Consider the following 13490-nt stretch of genomic DNA (forward strand, 5'->3'; position numbering starts at 1 on the left):
TTTAAAAAAAATTCTATAGTAATAAAATTTTGAAAAAAAAATAATTTTATAAAAATAAAATTTTGACAAAGTTTTCTGTATAAATTAAATTTTGACAAAATTTTCTATAGAAATAAAATTTTGAAAAAAAAAAAATCTATAGAAATAAATTTTGAAAAAAAAAATCTATAGAAATAAAATTTTGAAAAAATTTTCAATAGAAATAAAATTTTTACAAGATTTTCTGTAGAAATGAAATTTTGAAAAAATTTTCTATATAAATAAAATTTTGACAAAATTTTCTATAGCATTAAATCTTGAAAGCATTTTCTAGAGATAAATTTGTATAAAAGTTTCTATAGAAATGAAATTTTGACAAACTTTTCTATAGAAATAAAATTTTGACAAAGTGTTCTATATAAATTATATTTTGAAAAAATTTTCTATAGAAATAAAATTTTGACCAAATTTTTTATTTAAGTAATATCTGTACCAAATTTTCTATAAAAATAACAGTTTGGCAAAATTTACTATAGAAATTTAATTTTGACAAAATTTCCTACAGGAATAAATTTGGACAAAATTTTCCAATAAAATAAATAAAATTTGAAATAAAATTTTCGATAGAAATAAAATGTTGACATATTTTCTAAAGAAATACAATTTTGACAAAATTTTTAATAAAAATAAAATTATGAAAATTAAAAAAATGTTTTTTTTTTAATTTGGTATTTTTTTAAATTTTGGTAGATTATTATTGGCTCGAGTGGCTACCAATAATGGTATAGTGTATTTAACCAATGATTCAATGTGATCCACACCTATGATCAAGGCTACAAATAATCATAGGAAATATCAATTTCTCTAAGAAATTGAATTTCTCATAGAGAATGTCCTACTTATACCATATTTATAGCCAAGGTCTTTTCTTTTCCATTACTTGCGCACTAAATATTTGACATTTACATATGTAGATCATAGAATTTCCTTACTATCCCATTTCCAATTCTGCAGCCATTGATAGTACCACCATTTATTCATTCATTTCCAAAAAAAAGAAAAAAATGTGAATGCTTGGATGCTTGTTTTGGCAATAACATCGATTTGGAGAAAATTATTTTCAATGGTTAACGCCTCAAAGCATACTACGAGAAGTTCAACAAAAACAATTTGACTGGCAAGCAAAAATAAAGAAAGCGGAAATTTTAAATAACAAACCCATTTTGAAACAATGGCAAATTCTTTCGAAATTTGGTAGAAAATAAAACGAAACCAGAAAACCTCATATAACCATGGGATGCAAACATGGCGCCATTTAAAGTTCCCCAAATCAGACGAATGGAAATGTCTTACTAAGGCGCTAAACTTCAAATCCCAACAAGAATTTATCGGACTAGAAAACCAAAACGGAAACCGTTCAACAATACCAAGAGGAAAAAATTCAAAAAAGGAAGGAAGAAGGAAAGGAAATTCCTTCAAGATGGAATGAAAAAAAAAAACAAAATTGAAATCAGTTGAGGCTGCGGCAGGAATAAGCAAATAGAATTCCCAAATGCTACATGAGATTATTAATGCTTCATTTCAGAGCCAGACATTGGAGGATTTGTTTTTTTTTTTTTGTTAAAGCAGCAAATATGCATCTTCAAAAGCCACCGAAATGTATGCATTGCACATTTCTTCGTAACACATAACGAAAATCGCGTATTCTTTCCCACATTTCTATTCTATGTTGATATGCGAATTTCTGCACTGTCCAGAGATATTTTTCAAAATTTTATTTCTATAGAAAAACTTTGTAAAAACTTTATTTCTTTAGAAATTTTATCAAAATTTTATTTCTATTGAAAATTTTGTTAAAATTTTATGTCCATAGAAAATTTTGTTAAAATTTTATGTCTATAGAAAATATTGTCAAAATTTTATTTCTACAGAATTTTTTTTTAAAATTGTATTTCTTAGAACATTATGTGAAAGTTTTATTTCACTAGAAAATTTTGCACAAATTCTATTTCTATAGAAAACTTTGTCGAAATTTTATTTCTATAGAAAATTTTGTCAAAATTTTATTTCTATAGAAAATTTTGTCAAAATTTTATTTCACTAGAAAATTTTGCACAAATTCTATTTCTATAGAAAGTTTTGTCAAAATTTTATTTCTATAGAAAATTTTGTCAAAATTTTATTTCTATCGAAAATTTTGTCCAAAATTTTATTTCTATAGAAAATTTTGTCAAAATTTTATTTCTATAGAAAATTTTCTCAAAATATTTTCCATAGACAATTTTATTTCTATAGAAAATTTTGTCAAAATTTTATTTCTATATAAAGTTTTCTCAAAATTTTATTTCTATAGAAAATTTGGTCAACATTTTATTTCTATAGAAAATTTTGTTAAAATTTTATTTCTGTAGAAAATTTTGTTAAAATTTTATTTTTGTAGAAAATTTTGTCAAAATATTATTCTATAGAAATTTTGGTCAAAATTTTATTTCTATAGAAACTTGTGACAAAATTTTATTTTTATAGAAATTTTTGTTAGAATTTTATTTCTATAGAATCTTTTTTCAAAATTTTATTCGTGTAGAAAATTTTGTCAAAATTTTATTCCTATATTTTATTAAACGTTTATTATGGAAGCTTATCAACTTTTTATTATTTTCTGGACATTTCTTAAACCACGATTCTTACGCTGGTTTTGCATTTCGAAAGTGTGAACAAAATCATCATAATATGTAGATGCAATTGTCTGAAAATCGAAGGAATAAGAAAAGCTAACAAATATTCAATGAAGATTTTAGACGTAAACAAATGAATTCCAGCGTAGTTTGTGGGATAGCTCAACTCATTTAACTTGCTGTTTCTGTTCTCTCGCATTAATTTTTGAATGAGTTAACCGATTGCTTTTCTAAAAAATTATTTAAAACAAGTAAGGAAAGTCCAAAGTCGGCCCGGTTATTTCTATAGAAATAAAATTTTAACAAAATTTTCTATAGAAATAAAGTTTTGACAAAATTTTCTATTGAAATAAAATGTTGACAAAATTTTCTATAGAAATAAAATTTTGACAAAATTTTCTATAGAAATAGAAATTTGAGAAAATTTTCTATAGAAATAGAAATTTGAGAAAATTTTCTATAGAAATAAAAATTTGAGAAAATTTTCTATAGAAATGAAATTTTGAGAAAATTTTCTAAAGAAATAAAATTTTGAGAAAATTTTCTATAGAAATAAAATTTTGACAAAATTTTCTATAGAAATAAAATTTTGAGAAAATTTTCTACAGAAATAAAATTTTGAGAAAATTTTTTATAGAAATACAATTTTGACTAAATTTTGTATAGAAATAAAATTTTAACAAAATTTTCTATAGAAATAAAGTTTTGACAAAATGTTCGATAGAAATAAAATTTTGAGAAAATTTTCTATAGAAATAAAATTGTGACAAAATTTTGTATAGAAATAAAATTTTGAGAAAATTTTCTATAGAAATAAAATTTTGTGAAAATTTTCTATAGAAATACAATTTTGACAAAATTTTATATAGAAATAAAATTTTAACAAAATTTTCTATAGAAATAAAGGTTTGACAAAATTTTCTATTGAAATAAAACGTTGACAAAATTTTTTATAGAAATAAAATTTTGACAAAATTTTCTATAGAAATAAAAATTTGAGAAAATTTTCTATAGAAATAAAAATTTGAGAAAATTTTCTATAGAAATAAAATTTTGAGAAAATTTTCTATAGATATAAAATTTTGAGAAAATTGTTTATAGCAATACAATTTTGAATAAATTTTGTATAGAAATAAAATTTTAACAAAATTTTCTATAGAAATAAAGGTTTGACAAAATGTTCGATAGAAATAAAATTTTAACAAAATTTTCTATAGAAATAAAATGAGAGAAAATTTTACATAGAAATAAAATTTTGACAAAACTTTATATAGAAATAAAATTTTGACAAAATTTTATATAGAAATAAATTTTTGACAAAATTTTCTACAGAAATAAAATTTTGACAAAATTTTCTCTAAAAATAAAATTTTGACAAAATTTTCTATAGAAATAAATTTTGACAAATTTTCTATAGAAATAAAATTTTGAGAAAATTTTCTATAGAAATAAAATTTTGAGAAAATTTTCTATAGAAATAAAATTGTAAGAAAAATTTCTATAGAAATACAATTTTGACAAAATTTTTTATAGAAATAAAATTTTGATAAAATTTTCTAATAAATATAAAATTTTGACAAAATTTTCTATAGAAATAAAAATTTGAGAAAATTTTCTATAGAAATAAAATTTTGAGAAAATTTTCTAAGAAATAAAATTTTGAGAAAATTTTCTATAGAAATAAAATTTTGAGAAAATTTTTTATAGAAATACAATTTTGACTAAATTTTGTATAGAAATAAAATTTAAACAAAATTTTCTATAGAAATAAAGTTTTGAAAAAATATTCGATAGAAATAAAATTTTGAGAAAATTTTCTATAGAAATAAAATTTTGAAAAAATTTCCTATAGAAATACAATTTTGACAAAATTTTCTAGAGAAATTAAATTTTGAGAAAATTTTCTATAGAAATAAAATTTTGGCTAAATTTTGTATAGAAATAAAATTTTACAAATTTTCTATAGAAATAAAATTTTGACAAAATTTTCTATAGAAATAAAATTTTGAGAAAATTTTCTATAGAAGTAAAATTTTGAAAAAAATTTCTATAGAAATACAATTTTGACAAAATTTTGTATAGAAATAAAATTTTAGCAAAATTTTCTATAGAAATTAAGTTTTGACAAAATTTTCTATTGAAATAAAATGTTGACAAAATATTCGAATGGAATAAAGTTTTGACAAAATTTTCGATAGAAATAAAATTTTGACAAAATTTTCTATAGAAATAAACTTTTGACAAAATTTTCTATAGAAATACAATTTTGACAAAATTTTCTATAGAAATAAAATTTTGAGAAAATTTTCTATAGAAATAAAATTTTGACAAAATTTTCTATTGAAATAAAATGTTGACAAAATTTTATATTGAAATAACATTTTAACAAAATTTTCTATAGAAATAAATTTTTGACAAAATTTTCTATTGAAATAAAATGTTGACAAAATTTTCGAAAGGAATAAAGTTTTGACAAAATTTTCGATAGAAATAAAATTTTGACAAAATTTTCTATAGAAATTAAATTTTGAGAAAATTTTCGATAGAAATAAAATTTTGAAAAAATTTTCTTCCTTCCTCTTACTTCATTCGTGTTTTGTTTTTTATTGTGGGTTTGTACTTCAATCATATTTGTTGTTTTGATCTCAGCTTTAAAACCATTGTGTTGAATAAACTACAAGAGTAGCTTAACCAACATAGGAAAAGAATGTTTGTCAATTTTTTTTGGCAAAGCCCTATAGATTGCAAGATGGTTGGATGGACGCACGTTTCGGAATTACCACATTCCTCATCAGCATCCTCTACTTGCAGCAAAACTATCAACCAATTATCAGAATAAATTCACGCAGTTCACTAAAGCCATGGTCAACCACTAAACCTATGGTGAATGAATTTATTTTGGCATAAGCCGGCTATCATAAACCTTTTTTCGGAAGGTGCAAGTGTTGTTCATTGTTGGGTTTAATGAACTGCCTGAATTTATTCTGATAATTGGTTGATAGTTTTGTTGCAAGTAGAGGAAAAATATCGTGACTCACGAAAAATGTCGTGACTCACGAACAAGTTTTTGAGTAATTTACCTTAGCGACGTGTCTGAAAACATGAATTGTAAAAATTGTAAAATTGTAAATGAATTTAACTCTTAAGCGTTTTATGTTGGTGAGCGGGCTTATTTTCGTGAGCGTAAATCTTTACTCACGCACACTCACTAAGATAATATTTTCGTGACTCACGCTCACGCACGACATTTTGGTTTGTTAATCACGCACACTCACGCCGTTGCCATGAGCGTGACTCACGACTTACGCGTGAGTCACGACAATTTCGTGTCACGTGCACACCTCTAATATGGAGGCATTACCAAATGGACCGATAAAAACTTAATCCGATACACGTTTTTGTGAGCCTAAAATACCAGAATATTTACAATTTCAGGCAAATCAGATAAAAACTACAGTTTCTAGAAACCCAAGGAGTAAAATCGGGAGATTGGTCTATATGGGGGATATACCAAAACATGGACCGATAGTCACCATTTTCGGCACACCTCTTTATGGTCCTAAAATACCTCTAGATTTCCAATTTCAGGTAAATTGGATAAAAACTGCGGTTTCTATAAACCCAAGACCCCAAATCGGGAGGCCGTTTTATATGGGGACCATACCAAAACATGGACCGATACTTACAATTTTTGGCACACGTATTTGTGGTCCTACAATACCTCTAGATTTCCAATTTCAGGTAAATTGAATAAAAACTGCGGTTTCTATAAGCCCAAGACCCCGCATCGGGAGGTCGTTTTATATGGGGACCATACCAAAACATGGACCGATACTCACAATTTTTGGCTCACGTATTTGTGGTCCTACAATACCTCTAGATTTCCAATTTCAGGTAAATTGAATAAAAACTGCGGTTTCTATAAGCCCAAGAAATAAAATCGGGAGATCGGCCTATATGGGGGCTATACCAAAACATGGACCGATACTCACCATTTTTGGCACACCTCTTTATGGTCATAAAATACCTCTAGATTACACATTTCAGGCAAATTGGATAAAAAGTACAATTTCTATAAGCCCAAAACCCCAAATCGGGAGGTCGGTTTATATGGGGACTATATCAAAACTGGACCGATATAGCCCATCTTCGAACTTGACCTGCCTGCAGACAAAAGACGAGTTTGTGCAAAATTTCAGCACGATTGTTCATTATTGAAGACTGTAGCGTGATTACAACAGACAGACAGACAGATGGACATGGTCATATCGTCTTAAAAATTCTCCCTGATCAAGAATATATATACTTTATATAGTCGGAAATCGGTATTTCAATGTGTTACACAGGGAATGACAAACTTATTATACCCCCGTCCCCATTCTATGGTGTTGTGTATAATTATAGATAAACAAGTATATACGGCCGTAAGTTCGGCCAGGCCGAAGCTTATGTACCCTCCATCATGGATTGCGTAGAAACTTCTTCTAAACACTGCCACCCACAATCGAATTACTTAAGTTGCGGTAACGCTTGTCGATGGCAAGGTATCTTAAAACCTCCTAACACCATCTTCTAAATTGTATGTAAGTCCATACTGGTATATATTAAATCAAAAAAGATCGATCCAATGCGTATATAATTCAGTAGACATAAAATTTTGACAAAATTTTCTACAGAAATAAAATTTTAACAAAATTTTCTATAGAAATAAAATTTTCACAAAATTTTCTATAGAAATAAAAATTTTGACAAAATATTCTATAGAAAGAAACTTTTGACAAAAATTTCTACAGAAATAAAATTTTAACAAAATTTTCTATAGAAATAAACTTTTGACAAAATTTTCTATAGAAATAAAATCTTGGTAAATTATTTGTGGCTCGAGTGGCAACCATGATTATGAACCGAATAAAATTTGAACACAATTTTCTATAAAAATAAAATTTTGACAAAGATGAAAATTTTATTATGAACCGAATAAAATTTTAACAAAATTTTCTATAGAAATAAAATTTTGACAAAATTTTCTATAGAAATAAAATTTTGGTAGATTATTTTTGGCTCGAGTGGCAACCATGATTATGAACCGATATAGACCAATTTTTGTGTGATTGGACCCATTTTGGTATGGTTGTTAGCGACCATATACTAACACCACGTTCCTAATTTGAACCGGCTTGGATGAAATTTGCTTCTCTTGTAGACTTCGCAAGCCAAATCTGGGGATCGGTTTGTATGGAGGTTATGTATAATTATGATTGATATTATGTTAGAGACCATATACCAACACCATTTACCAAATTTCAGCCGGATCGGATGACGGACGGACGGACATGCTTAGATCGACTCAGAATTTCACCACGACCCAGAATATATATACTTTATGGGGTCTTAGAGCAATATTTTGATGTGTTACAAACGGAATGACAAAGTTAATATACCCCCATCCTATGATGGAGGGTATAAAAAGCAATTATACCATAAATAATGGATTGCCTCAATTAAAAATATTAATTGAATTTTTCGATCAAAATCAATTAAATTTTTAATTGAACGAGTTTAAAAAATTATTGAAAATGCCAGAAGAAATCACTTAATTTTTAAATGAAGTATATTTTTGATTTGTAATTAATGGCGTGTTTTTTCTTAAATGGAGAAATTTCAATTATAAAATTAATTACATCAATTAATTGCGCAATTGAATCATAATAAAAAATATTATTTCTGTGTATACTTACAACAATATTTTCCTAGCGGTCGTTGAGGTTACAAACAGTTGCGAAAAAATTATGTTAATTAAAACACAGTTTTCACTATTTACTTACGCAACATTTATTTAACATTAAATCTTTCCATGGGGAGTTATGAAATTCAATTGAAAACATCCATCCAATAATGACCATAAGAAAAAAAAGAAAAAACACCCCAAAAATGTTTTCACAAATATTTCAAGCCAAACATTTAACTACTGCGTATGAATGCATAAATAATTTTCCACTGATTTATGCCAGAGGAAGGTATTTTTTTTTTCTTTCTCCAAATATAAAACTTTTTTGTGCTATATATTGCTTAAATAAAATCAGTTTGGTGTGAAAAAAGCTCTTGGTGATATAAAATATTCCAGTGAACTACTGTATATTCCAAAAAAAAATTAATAATTTTTGCATACAGTTTTTTCAGCGTTTTAAAATATAAATCAGTTAGTCCTCCTTATTTTCGAATATCGCTGAGAATGTGCGTGTTTTTTTTTATTTCGTTGAGGGAACATAAAAATTCTCCATATTCAGAATTTCATGAGCATTACTGTGTTGATGATGTTGCGAAATTTGATGCCAAATGACTAGAAGGCAAATGTACGAATGTAAAATCCACATTATTATCATTGCATATTATTTTATATTACATGGTGTATGAATATGATAGTTTGGTTTTTGTCAGAAATAAGTAGCTGAAATAATATTTGTATTTGATTTGAGATACTTTTTTTATGGTGATTTAAAGACATCACTGTGTATATAAAGGAAACCTTATTGAAGTGAAAGAATTTATCAAACCTAAAATATCATAAAAATATTTTAAGAAATGTGTTTAAAAATTTAGCTGAAATATGGAAAATTATTAAGGCAAAAATTTATGATAACTTTCCGTTTGGCTGCCTGTATTTCAAAAATATTGAATCCACCAAATATTATATAAATTAATTTTTTCTTTTGTTAGATTGGCACATTTTTATTAAAATTTTTAAATTAAAAAAAATATATATTCAGAATAAGTTTATTCGAAACGTATAACAAAAGTGACTGTGTTCATATCAAAATCCCTAAAAAATAAAACTAAACAAGTATATACGGCCGTAAGTTCGGCCAGGCCGAAGCTTATGTACCCTCCACCATGGATTGCGTAGAAACTTCTACTCAAGCCGATGTCAAGGTATCTTAAAACTTCCTAATACCGCACACACAAAAAATTTTTTCTCTGATTCAATCACCAAATTAATTGATCCAATTAATTTTTTAATTGAAATGTCTTCAATCACGAAAATGATAGTATCAATCACAGTTTTAATTGGGCATTGAAAAATTTCTTGATTAAAAAATTAATTGATTTTTTCAGCAAAATTCAATTAATTTTTTAATTGATTCAATTAAAAATTTAATTGATGTTGATTGCAAAACGCAATTAATTTATTAATAAAAAAGGTAACTATTTTTAATTACGTAGTTAGATTGGCTTAGAGTTTTTATTTGGATTAACAAATGATTGTTTGAAATACATTTTTAATTAAAAAAGTAAAAAAACAGCACCTTTTTAGCTGAATTAGTCTTCCGAATTTGATTAAAAAGTTAATTGTATCAATTAATTTTTTAATTAAACATTTTAAAAATTTCAATCATTGACTTAATTAACTTAATGTTTCTATCATGATTAAAAAGTTAATTGTATTAATTAATTTATTAATTGAAAAAATTTTCATCTTCAATTAACTTTTTAATTGGAAATATTTTGGTAATATTTTTTTCTGTGTAATATATACCACATAGTCCATACGTGGTATATATTAAACTACAAAGGCCGATTAAATACGTATATAATTAAGTTTAAAGTTTCTATAGAAATAAAATTTTGACAACATTTTCTATAGAAGTAAAATTTTGACAACATTTTCTATAGAAATAACATTTGGAAAAAATTTTTATGGAAATAAAATATTGACAAAATTTTCTATAGAAATAAAATTTTGACAAAATTTTCTATAGAAACAAAATTTTATCAAAATTTTCTATAGAAATAAAATTTTGGCGAAATTTACTATAGAAATAAAATTTTGACAAAATTTTCTATAGAAATAACATAGAAATAAAATTTTGGTAGATTATTTTTGGCTCGAGTGGCAACCATGATTATGAACCGATATGGACCAAGTTTTGTGTGATTGGGGATCGGCTATATATAACTATAAACCTATATGGACCAATTTTGGCATGGTTATTAGCGGCCTTATACTAACACCACGTTGCAAATTTCAACCGGATCGGATGAATTTTGCTCCTCAAAGAGGCTCCGGAGATCAAATCTGGGGAACGGTTTATATGGGGGCTATATATAATTATGGACCGATATGGACCAATTCTTGCATGGTTGTTAGAGACCCTATACTAATCGATCGGATGAAATTTGCTTCTCTGAGAGCAATCGCAAGCCAAATTTAGGGGTCCGTTTATATGGGGGCTATACGTTAAAGTGGACCGATATGGACCACTTGGAATACCATCCGACCTACATCAATAACAACTACTTGTGCCAAGTTTCAAGTCGATAGCTTGTTTCGTGCGGAAGTTGATTTAAACAGATGGACGGACGGACACGCTCAGATCGACTCAGAATTTCACCACGACCCAGAATATATATACTTTATGTGGTCTTAGAGCAATATTTCGATGTGTTGCAAACGGAATGACAAAGTTAATATACCCCCATCCTATGGTGGAGGGTATAAAAATTAATAATTCTCTCTCTCGAATTGGCTACACCCTTTCTAAGTGCCTGCATTATATTAGGTTGTTATTCTCACTAAACGTTCGGTGATGTTAACGTTAGAGCATTTGAATAGTTTTTCACATAAATGTTTTCTATTACAGAAAATACAAGCTTTGTTTAAACAGTTCATAAATATGTGCATATGCAATATTACTAGAGGCAAAGAAAATATGGTCATTGGTGTAGTTTTTATTAGAATTTAATTTTTTAGTATATTATTATTTTTTTTTTTTTAGAAATAGAATAAAATTATAAAGTATAGAAATTAAAGCAATGAAAATTCATGGATATAAGAAAAACTCGATTCTCCGGCCAGGCGAAAGGAAAAGTTTAAAATTTATAAAATCGAATAATTTTTTCTACATTAATTGTATTACAGAAAAATGTGCTAAGAACTTAAAAACGTCGTGAAACTGAGAAAGGTTTGAGGAAACCTGCAATTATCCAGAACAGATTTTTTTAATTATTTTTTATGAAATTCATTTCATATCCTGTATAAGAATCAACGTTTATCACAAAAACAATACACCGAAAAAAAAGTTTACTATTTTTTATGAAAAATGAACTAACCCATAGTAAGAATGACCATGATTTGGCGCCAAAGATTTTTTTCATCTAGATAAGTTCATGATTTTCTTAAAAATTAGTTCATGTATTGCATCGTATTTTAGTTCATTATTACTATGCTGTGGGAAGAATATACTTAAACTCATTCAAAATATTCCTGCTATCCGGAAAAATTAACAATTTTTTGGGAAACCTGTATTAAGAAATTGGTTTGAAATAAACTGTTTGCCAGTATAATTTTCAAAAAAGTAGAGAAATTGAGGAATCAAAGGTACAACAAGCCTGTATACAACTAAGAAATTTTTCGTACAAAACAAGTCAATTTTCTATAACCACCAGTATTTTATTTCAAAAAATTATTATTATATTACACAAAACTATGGCTTATGATATACAATAAAGGAAATATTTGTATTCGTACGTTGGATGGATATTACTCAAAAGAGTAATATTCAATGTTATTAGGACTAACTAATTAATTTAAATTTCCATGTTTTCTATCCATATGAAAGATATATGCGGCATAAGTTGCTATATTCATTGAATTGTTGTCCAATTTCATCGATTTTGGCTAACTTTTGTTGGGCGGATTTGTCTTATAAGCATCTGAAATTGCAAAGTTATACAAAATATAAGAAAAATATTATCGAATTCTATAGTTCATATTTTTAACTTACGGCTTTCAAGAGTATTTTCTAGAGCCAATAAAGATGTCAGCTTAGTTAGCATTAAACAGTAAGAATACTCCAAAAAATTACCATTACAAGGCCTGTCTACCTGCAAATAAAAATAATTATTTTTAATAAATTGAAATTTTGGTTTTATTAAAAACGGACAAAATACCGTTTATAGAAAAACTTACCATATTGAAAAATCCATCCAGTAGGTACATTATTAGAATCACATCCATGGACTAATGGGGCGTTATTGAAATTATTCTCAGAATATATTTGAAATAAAAAATATTATAAAATTAGACATAATTTCCACTTTTCAGTATAGCATTTAATATTTAAGGTGGGTATTAATTTCGAGTTTAGCGGCTAAAATCGAAATTTCATGAAAAGTTTTCTTATAAAAAAATAATCTTTATAAAAAACTTGGTTTGGGCTATTCTCCATCAAGTTTTATGTAAATTTGTATCGAAGACGTATAGTTTTATACTTTTCTTAGTGATTTTTTTTTTAATTTTAGCGGCTAAACTCGAACTTAGTACTCACCTGTAGGAATTGCTGTAACATAAAAAATATAGATTCAAAAACAATTGTTACATCTCCAACCTGTGATCCAGATGTAGAATAAATATAAATCATCCTATTACGACTCATGTTGTATATTTTGTATGTAAATCAATTAAAAATCCGTACTAATTTTAAACTATTAACAGAAATATACAGTTCCTTAATCTGTTATTTGTTTTTTTTTTTATCAATAAAAAGCGTTTTTGATTACTCTAACATCACATCATTCACTTCTCAGTTTCTAAAATATATTTTCATTAATAAACACCAATACCGCACGTACAATTAGCAATAAAACTCAAAGACACAAATAGTCATAAAGGATACATACCGTAAAGAAAAACAACTCCACACACACACACGATCCCTTTCTGATCTCGCTATTGCAAGAAAACAACTCTCACCACAAAAGATACCAACAACACACAAGGAACATTCCATTGTCTCTAGAATCAAAACAACCAACAACAGCATAAATGACGCAATAACA

General features: G+C 26.3%; 1 protein-coding gene across 1 annotated transcript in view; it reads left to right on the forward strand.

Annotated features, from left to right (window-relative positions):
* Nha2 (Na[+]/H[+] hydrogen antiporter 2) overlaps positions 1 to 13490 on the forward strand; it is a 328883-nt gene that overhangs the window by 24478 nt on the left and 290915 nt on the right. The window lies entirely within an intron of this gene.

The sequence above is a fragment of the Haematobia irritans genome, chromosome 1 (assembly GCF_050003625.1).
Source record: "Haematobia irritans isolate KBUSLIRL chromosome 1, ASM5000362v1, whole genome shotgun sequence".
NCBI lineage: Eukaryota > Metazoa > Arthropoda > Insecta > Diptera > Muscidae > Haematobia > Haematobia irritans.